Source organism: Callospermophilus lateralis, unplaced genomic scaffold (assembly GCF_048772815.1).
Source record: "Callospermophilus lateralis isolate mCalLat2 unplaced genomic scaffold, mCalLat2.hap1 Scaffold_124, whole genome shotgun sequence".
Lineage (NCBI taxonomy): Eukaryota > Metazoa > Chordata > Mammalia > Rodentia > Sciuridae > Callospermophilus > Callospermophilus lateralis.
This window is the reverse complement of record NW_027512424.1, coordinates 367,045-376,234: the sequence shown is the minus strand read 5'-3', so window position 1 is coordinate 376,234 and position 9,190 is coordinate 367,045. Positions and strand designations below refer to the sequence as shown.

Here is a 9,190-nt window from a genome sequence, read left to right as displayed (position 1 = left end):
ATTTCACAGGCCTGTGACCATTATAGTCTCACCAGCAATCTACAATATAAAGAGGAACAATAAAAAAATTTCACTGATAATTTTTCTTTACTTATAATGACATTAAATAGCAAAAGGTACTGACAGGTAAAGAGAGAGATCATAGAACACAGTAAAAAGCTTTATATTTTAGTACTTTACCATGATTTCCCCTCCCCCCCCCCGCACTGCCTTTGGAACAAGGGCCTCCAAATTTGCATGTTGCACTGGGTCCCATAAATTATGTAGCTTGCTTTGTGCCCAGGTACAAATAAAAGGAATTCAGAGATTCATTCAGTCATTCAACAACCATTTACTGAGTTTCTACTCTACTCTGTGTACACCCTGAGCCAGAAGCAGGAGATACAAAAAAGAAAGGAGTAGGTAGTGGGTGTTGGACTTAGTACCTTGCTATGAGACAAATACCTGTGGTCAATTCTTGGGTCTTTGGGAATCATGGGTCCAAATCAGGGAGCAAGACGTGAATTCCCAGTTATGTTTGGTGTTGAAAGGAGTTAGGAAAGAATGCTGCTTCTGATTGAGCCCGAGTATTTGATTTTGTAAGATACTATATTATTTAAAACAAAAAAAATCACTTATATTTGTTGAGAACACTTAAAGTATATTCTTGTCACCGTGTGTCTGTAAGACACTTTAGAGACACTTCATTAACATGAGAACGAATAATTAGCAGTAGCATTGCAGACATTGGAGTCTTCCTCCTTCTTCACCCCTATCATTAGGTATGAGGTCCCTCCAGCAGTTATCTTTATTCAGATGTGAGATAGTGTGTGTATCCTGGTAGTGGGCATCAAAACTGGGACTAAAACCCACATCATCAGATTCAAATTCTGTTCCACTCCATCCAGTCTTTGACAACTATTCCTTCTGTCCAATAACTGGTATTAGGGAACTGAGAAGAGAGACTGTATTTTGCAGAACACTTTATTTTTCATTTCATCGCAAAGCTTACATAAGGATTATTTTAAAGAGCAAATTCTACTTATACATTCAAATAATAACTTTCTTAACGAAAACACAACTTCTCGTTTGACACTTTGGTCCTGACTAAGAGTCCCTGTGGCCTGAGCTGCCCTGTGGTGTGGAGTTAGCATAGGCTTTGTGCTCAGGCCCTGGATGGAATCTGAGTACTTTTTTGCAGAGCCATGTGACTTTGCAACTGTCATGAGCCTCCTTGAGCCTCAGCTTTCTCATCTACAGAATAGAAATGGTGATCTGCTCCACAGTGATATCAGAGAAAGGTTTAATGACACAAAATTGTAGAGCCCAAGCATACACTGGGTGCTCAGTGAATGCTACTTCCTTCTCTTGAAAGATAAAACATATTTTTTTTTCCTATCTGTTTACCATTTCTTAAAAGTTTTTACCATGTGAAATGGATTCCTTGATACCAATGGGCTATTTTATCTGTTTTTGATACTGGAGAAATATATGTTCTTTCAGACAATTATTACATCCATAAACAGAGATAAAGATGGCTTTTCAAATTCAATATTGTATTTCTTTATTCATTTTCTATTACAAAAGTAAAATCCAAGAATACTAAAAATTTTGAGGGGAGGCATTGGAGTCATAGAGCTGAATGGTTTTAATGTTGTAAGGCCCTTTAGAGATTATTGCAATAGCTTATGTGTAGAGAGGGCTTTACTCTGGGCTGGGCAACTATTCTGAGTACTTTATGAGTTTGGTGAAATCTCACAAGAAGTCTTTGAGGGAAGTCTGTGATTGTATGTCACAGGTAAGGAAAATGAAGCATAAAGTTAAGTAATTTATCCAAGGTCACCTTGGCTGGCCCAGTACCACCCCCTAACCATTATGCTAACCGACCTTAATTATAATGCTTTCCATATTCCTAAATTTTCCAAGGAGACCCACAAAGAATTTCCCAGGATCATCTAGCAACTTGAATGCAGGGTTGGAACTAGGGTTCAGGATCCCGACTCCCTGTCCCAAGGCTCACTCCACTGCATCCAGAATTACTGGCAGGACAGGCTCACAAGAGGCTCAAGCTGAGAATGATCTGAGCTAGATAATAATATTTCTATTCCTGTGTCTTTCATTAAAGATGCATGATTTTTGTAATTCTTTCCTTTAACAGTAATTGCTATGTTTTGTCTTTCAGGAACCTGGGCAGGAGGAGATAAGCCAACACATCTGCCTGTTGAGTCTAAAGTTAAAAATAATTTTAAGGAACACGAGGGTACTTCAGAAACATCAGTGGTGTGACATTTTAAGTCATGTTTTTTTATATTACTTATACTACAAGGAACTACCTGTGGGTGGAATGGAAAAGAGGGCAGAAGGAGATGAGCCAAATGTTGTCCACTAGTTCATGGAAAATAACTGGGTTTTTATTCTGTGAAGGTAGGTGCAGATGAAATTTGGAGGTTAACCCAAATTAGTCAACTGACTGTACTCTCACTTTTCCAGAAGGAATTTGGTATATTTGCAATGAGATTAGTAAACCAGTTTGATAATCTATAATGCAGCATGTGAGAATAAAGAGAAAGAATAAATGCCTGATAAAAGGGTCAGCACTGTCACTGTGATTGAGCAAAACCTTGTGTTTGAATCTTCTGGGCATTGTGACAAGAGGGAGACATTCTAGGTAACCAAAAAAGAGGGAACATAGCAATGCAGCTTAGGGGAAGCAAAATTTCTTTGAAAAAGAATTCAAAGAGTGGTTTCTCTGAAATAGCTTGGTATAGAGAATACCAACCAGATGCAGAACAGACCCTGTATTAGCAAGGTTTTTCCAAAGAAAGAGCCATAGATGTTAATCTCATCTCTAATCCTCTCACAGCCACACCCAGAGAATGTTTAACTAAATATCTGGGTACCTTATGGCCCAGAAAAGTTGACAATACAATTAACACAAACCTCTTCTTTCTTTTTTTTGAACACAGTCTGCATTTCTCTGACTAATGGCACAGATAAGAATCAGGATCCTATACTAGTGTAGAATCTATATTGCTTCAAGAGTTTTCATTTATAATTTACTTATATTAAATAGTCAATGAGGGAAAACAAGACTATATGATTGAATATGAAAATGTGGATCAAGGGGTTATGAATGGCAATTGTAATCTTCCATCAGCCTCAGGCCTCAAACTTCTGCACTGTAATTTGATTGCACAACACTCAGGCAAATCTCTCAGAAAGAAGCTGTAAATGTAACTTTGTTGTGTTGGCTTGCCTTGATAAAACAGCATACGTTTGCATTAAACTCATTTGAAAGCTATGAGAAACAGTAGGAAATATTTGTTTCAAAGTTAAATCAGTGGTGACATTGGTTCATGTTTGACTTAAAAGAGTCAGAAAAAAAGCATTATGGACTTACAAGCTATAGAGAGACTCCACATTGTTACCCCTCATTGGGCAACTTTCATGGTTGGATCTGGGTCTGAAGAGATGAGCCAGATCAGCTCCATGTTTGATGAACGTGTCGGCTGCTGTAGCTATGTATTGCCTCTGATATGATTGATTCTGTATTCACAGGTCTGGAATTTTGTTTTCAAAGGATAATGTAAAACTATACACTTTCTGGTTAATAACATATTTACTATTATTACTAGTAAACATTCAAGTACTACTACTTAAAATGTGCCATGTACTTTCTTGAGTGGTTTTCCTATCTATCTATCCATCTATCTATCAATCATCTGTGACTACTATAACATGTAAGAGGTACCATAAATTTAGTGACTTAAACAGCAAACATTTATTTTCTCACAGTTCTGGAGGTAGGAAGTTCTGGAGGCAGGAAGTTCTGGAGGCAGGAAGTTCTGGAGGCAGGAAGTCTGACATGAAGGAGTCAACAACAGGCCCTTTATATTTTGAGGGCCATAGAAGAAGGATTTGTTTCAGGTCTCTCTCCTCTCTCATCTTCTTAGAGAGGGTATCTTCTTTCTGTGTCTCCAATTTGTCTTCCCTCTGAACATATTTGGGTTCAAATATCTTCTTAAGGACAGCAGTCAGTGAAGTAGAGCCCATGCTAATTATCTCATTTTAACTTGATTACCTCTAAAGAGACTGTGTCTCCAAATAGGGTCACATTCTGAGGTATTGGGTTAGGAAATTAACATAAGAATTTTTTGAGAACACGCCAATCCATAACTCTACATATTGTAATGTGTGTATGTGTGTGTGCATAAAATGTTTAGTATCATACAAATATGTGTTTGTGCTTATGTGCATATTTATACATATATATGTGTATACACACATAAATTCATTTATCATTGAAATAAGCTTTTAAAATAGGTCCTGTGATTTCCCTCTGTTAAATACAAGGAAACTGAGGTACAGAAGGGTTGAAGAATGTGTGCAGTGCTCACAGCTATCATGTTTTGAAGCTGATATTTGACCCTGGAAAAATAGGCTCCTGAGATGGTAGCAAGGTCCATACAGTACCAAAATTTGCCTGGAGGCTCAAATAATACATCCATAGAATGCAAAGGGCTATACCTATGGAATTATTCGATTGAGTTTTTATTTTTTTTTTTATTTATTTTTTTTTTTACAGGACAAAAACAATACCCTTTTATTTTTTTAAAAACTCTGGTGAAATAGTTTTCAATATGACATCCCATTTTTAAAAAAAATTAATGTAAACCAACCTGTGGGTTAGTCACACTATACAGACTTCATCAGAGTGTTTACAGATGCCTAGAATATTTACAAATGCTATTTGTTAGGTAGTAAAGTTTTGTTGCAATTTTTTCCAGCACGTATTCCACAGTAAAAGAAAGGGTGTATGTTGGTGTTCTTGTATAAAAATTCTTAACAAATGGAGAAAGGCAAATTTTCCTGAGAGAAGATTTGTTCTTGAAATAGTTTTTCTATTGGGAATATAGAAATGGGATGTGGATGTACAAGAAGCATAAGAATGTCTAAGTTAACATTTTTCTTTTAAATTATTTTAAGTACCATTAAGTTAAAATGTTTACATTCATTATAAAAATGCTGTTAAATCTTATGCAAATGATTTAACACTGATTGCTGCAACGCAAATTGCACTTTTTAAAAAAATTATTGTATACATGGAAGAAAAATATCTTGTTTGCTACCCTGTTTACAAATTCCGACTGACCTCAGATCAGTCACACAAGATGAACTTCGAGAAATGTCAGTCACAGTGTACATTAGAGTTTACTATGCAGTCTTGCAAATTGAGGAATTTTGACAAAGAGTTCCAGGAACCCACTCAGCCTCCAGGATGTGTACCAAATGGCCTCCAATGATCTTTTCCATGAACATTTGTGAAATCTGCATGTGGAACGGGTATGAATAAATTCTGGAATAACCAAAATCGATTAGAAGAAACACATTTGGGGCAATGCACGTAAAACCTTGTTTTCAAGACTCTCTGTCCATCTTCCTTAGCAGGCAAGGCCCTGGCCCAAGTCTCAGTTTTTGCAAGCTATGCAGGAGCTGACCCAAAGAAAGGCTGGCTGGAGGTGGCCCTGGCTAGATGAAGCAGTCCATATTCCTGCTGCACCAGCCCTTCCCCGGAAGAGTCGCATCTTCTATTCTTTTAGCAAGCTTCATGGGAAATATATCTCTTTCAAAACAAAGGCACAGAAATCACACATTGGAGGAATGTTCTGTCTGCATCGTTGCCACCATCTGGGCTGCTGGACAAAAATCAGACATAAGAGATGCAAGGACTTCGGTGGAGCCCTCCCTGCCTCTTGGCAGGAGGGGCTCAGGCCAGGGCCAGAGCACACCAGGAATCCTGTGGCACTGAGGATGTGACTTCGGCCGGCGAGGCCAGACTGACGCCTATGTAGAGCCCATCTTGACCTGAATACTTGAGCTCGCTGTTCTCAGGGTTGGTGCCCTCTCCTGCACCAGACATCACTGGGGCACCCGCCCCTGAGGCTGTTGGTTGTGTTGGAGGGGAAGTATTTTTGCTGCAATCGTCTGAGTTAGAAGAGGTGGAAGTTGGAGTCATGGGAACAGAAGTATTACTATTACCAGAGCAAGTCTTTGACTTATTTATGTTTTTAGGTTTTCGTTTCCTGGTTTGAATCCCCTCATTTTTCATAGCAAGTGGTCGAGGCACCCCGTGGAGTTTCATGTAGAGTCCACAAGCGTTGCACACAGGTTCACCCTCAGCATTTCTGCGCCATAAGGTGGTGGTTGTGGTGTGACAGTTGGCACAGGACAGCCCCAACCGCCGTGATGAAGGCAAGCGCTTCTGAGGGGCCGGCTGAGGCCGTTCATCTTGCTGTAGAGGCCGCAGGCGTCCCGCCGCCACAGCGGCGTCTGGATGGAGCCGCAGTTCACGCACTCGCGGCTATCGGGCAGGTCGTCCAGCAGGTCTGTACTGGGGCCCGAGGCACCGGGAGCGGAGCTCCCGCGCGGCTCTGCAGGCTGTGCAGCACCGGAGTCTCAAAGGGTCCAGCCGGCCAGGCAGGCGTCAATGGCGCTCCCATGTAGGGCGAGTAAGGACTCGGATGGTGGTGGTGGTGATGGTGGTACGTCCCGTTCAGCGGCCGTGCCGCCGTCAGCGAGCTGTACTGGTACTCCCGGCCGCCCATGGCCGCCAGGCTGCCCCCGCCGCCGCCGCTCACGCTGCCCGCGCCCCCGCTGCCCGCTGCAGTGTAGCCCCCAGGCTCCCGTGCTGCGCCGTTGGCCATGGGAGGGCTTGGCGAGTAGGGGAAGCGCGCAGAGGCATGCGCCGAGGCGGAGCCGGCGCTGCCAGGGCCCCCGGCCCGACCGCCGGCCGCGCCGCCTCCGCTGCCGTATGGGGGACTGTCGGCTGAGGCCTGGGGCCAGCCAGGGTGCGCCCCCGCGCTACCCGCGTGGTTGGAGGGCCCGCTGCCCGCCCCTTGCAGGTAAGGCAGGCCTGGCAGCATGGAACCCACGCGGGTGGTGGGCACGTAGACTGGGGAACTGGTTGCCGCCGCGGCTGAAGCTGCAGCTGCTGCAGAATGTACGAAGCCCCCCGGGCGCGCCATCGTAAGCGGCCGGTCCCTGGCTGGAGAGGGCGGCGAGGGTCTGGTACATCTCCTCGGGCTGCTCGGGTGTAAAGGGGCTCAGCTTGGCGCCACGGCTGGACCACAGCAACTTGCTGGCGGTCGCGGCCTGGTCGAGGTCAGTGAAGAGCAACAGGTCCTCCCAGCTCGACAAGGCACTCCCGGGGCCCGCGACCCCGGGAGCCGAAGGTCCGTGGGGAGCCCCGAAAGGGTGCGAGGCGTAGGGGCTGAGCAGCAACGTGCGGGCCGGAGGTCCCGCCACCGCCTGTGTGTCGAGTTGTGGCGTCCTGCAGTTGCTGGCGCCGCCGGGGCCACGATCCCCGCCCCGGGAGCAGGAGGACGAGGACGAGGAAGAGATGGCTGAAGGTGGCGTGGAGAGGTCCCGCGATTGAAAGGCCCCGGAGTCGCCCGTGTCCGCGGCTCCAAAGCGCTTCGGCAGACACCAGCCGCCGTCAGTCAAGGCCATCCACGATCTGGCGCTGCTTCTAGCTAGCTTTTAGCTCCTCGGGCGAGCGCTGAGCATGGAGAACGGCCGCGGCAGAGGGTGCTCCCGGGCTCGGAGAGAGGCCGAGGGCGCCGGTGAGAGAGCACGAGTCCGGGGTCTGCGCGGCGCTGCTGGTGAATAAAAAGGAGAGAGGAGGCGCCTCTTACTGCTCTGCCGGAAAACTGCAGCCTGCGCTCCTGATTGGACTCACCGAGCCCTAAACAAACAGCGCTCGCCGAAGGGTGCCAGGCTGTGGGTCGGAACTGCGCTCTCGATTGAGTTTTTAGAAAGCAGGTTTCCAGATTGTGAAAAGATGTAGAAATGGTTATCTGGAAGAAAAATTTGCAGCATTTTAGAATAAAGACTTGGTTTAGAAAATTGCATTTATTTGGGATTACTTGAAGTGGACTAAGGTCGACTCAAGCAGCAGCTCACAGGCCTCTGCACTGACCTCTGCCTTGCTTACCTGCTATGCCATGACCTGTGTGCCCAGGGTCGACTGGCTTTCTTGTACTTGCCCAATCCTGAGCATCCCTGATAGTGAGTGAAACCCAATGAGGAGTTGTTGCTGACCCTAAGTGTGAGGACCCTATATGGGACATGGAGGGTGGGGTGGGGACCTGGGGGGAGAGAAGTGTGGTCTTCACCTGATCCAGGTGTGGGATCACAGACAGAGGTTTGCTCATCTGTCCTCTTTTTTTTCATCAAGTTGCTGAGGCTGGCTTTGAACTCACAATCCTGATGTCCTTTTGAAGGAAGAACCACCTTGATCAGGTGAAGACCACACTTCTAATGAAGTCCTGTCTCAAAATAAAAAAAATATAAAGCACCCCTGGGTTCAATCCCCCACAAAAAAAAAAAAAAAAAAAAAAAAAGCCATAGCAGAAAGAGGAAGTTACTAAGGATCAGTTATTTTGGGCTCTAATCTTCATCCTAGTTGTCTTTCTAACCCAGGAGATGTTCTGGGTACACCTCATAATGTTTCCATTTCCCCACCTGCAAAGTAATACTTCTTGATGAGGCTGTTTGTCTGCTGAAGTCTTTGGGGAGGGCCCTTCATGCTGTAGGTATTGGAGTACAGAAGTCAAAACCTCAGGGGGGATGGTGGTCTTGGAGTCAGTCTTCAGGAGTTCAGCTCTCAGTACAGTTGCCACCTTGGCAAGTTATCAGATCTTTCTGTGCATTAGTTTCTTCATCCATGAATAGGACAAACCTCAGTTTTTTTGGTAATTCTTTCCTTAAACCTCTGTGCAATAGTTTCTTCATCCTAATAGGAAAAACCTCACACTATTTTTGTGAGGACTTACCAAGTCAATGTTTCTACAGGTTTACAGCCATGATTGGCACACACATGCTGTGTGGATTAACCATCTCTGGCCTTAGAGAACTTACCCTGTCATTAGGTAGGGGGAACCTATACCTGTGGAGTGAGACACAATTACTAAACCAGCACCATGACATTCTAAGAAGGAGCATGATTTAGCAATGTGTACTGTAGGGCTGGTGGTCTTGGAGTCAGCCTTCAGGAGTTCAGCTCCACAGGTGTAGGTCCCCCCACCTAATGACAGGGTAAGTTCTCTAAGGCCAGAGATGGTTAATCCACACAGCATGTGTGTGCCAATCATGGCTGTAAACCTGTAGAAACATTGACTTGGTAAATCCTCACAACAACTAGACTAGAGGA

At 44.7% G+C, this 9,190-nt stretch overlaps 1 pseudogene; it reads right to left on the bottom strand.

Annotated features, from left to right (window-relative positions):
* Window positions 1-5,297: 5,297 nt before the first annotated feature.
* LOC143387525 (transcription factor GATA-6 pseudogene) lies at window positions 5,298-7,488 on the bottom strand (annotated as a pseudogene).
* Between the last annotated feature and the right edge of the window lie 1,702 nt (window positions 7,489-9,190).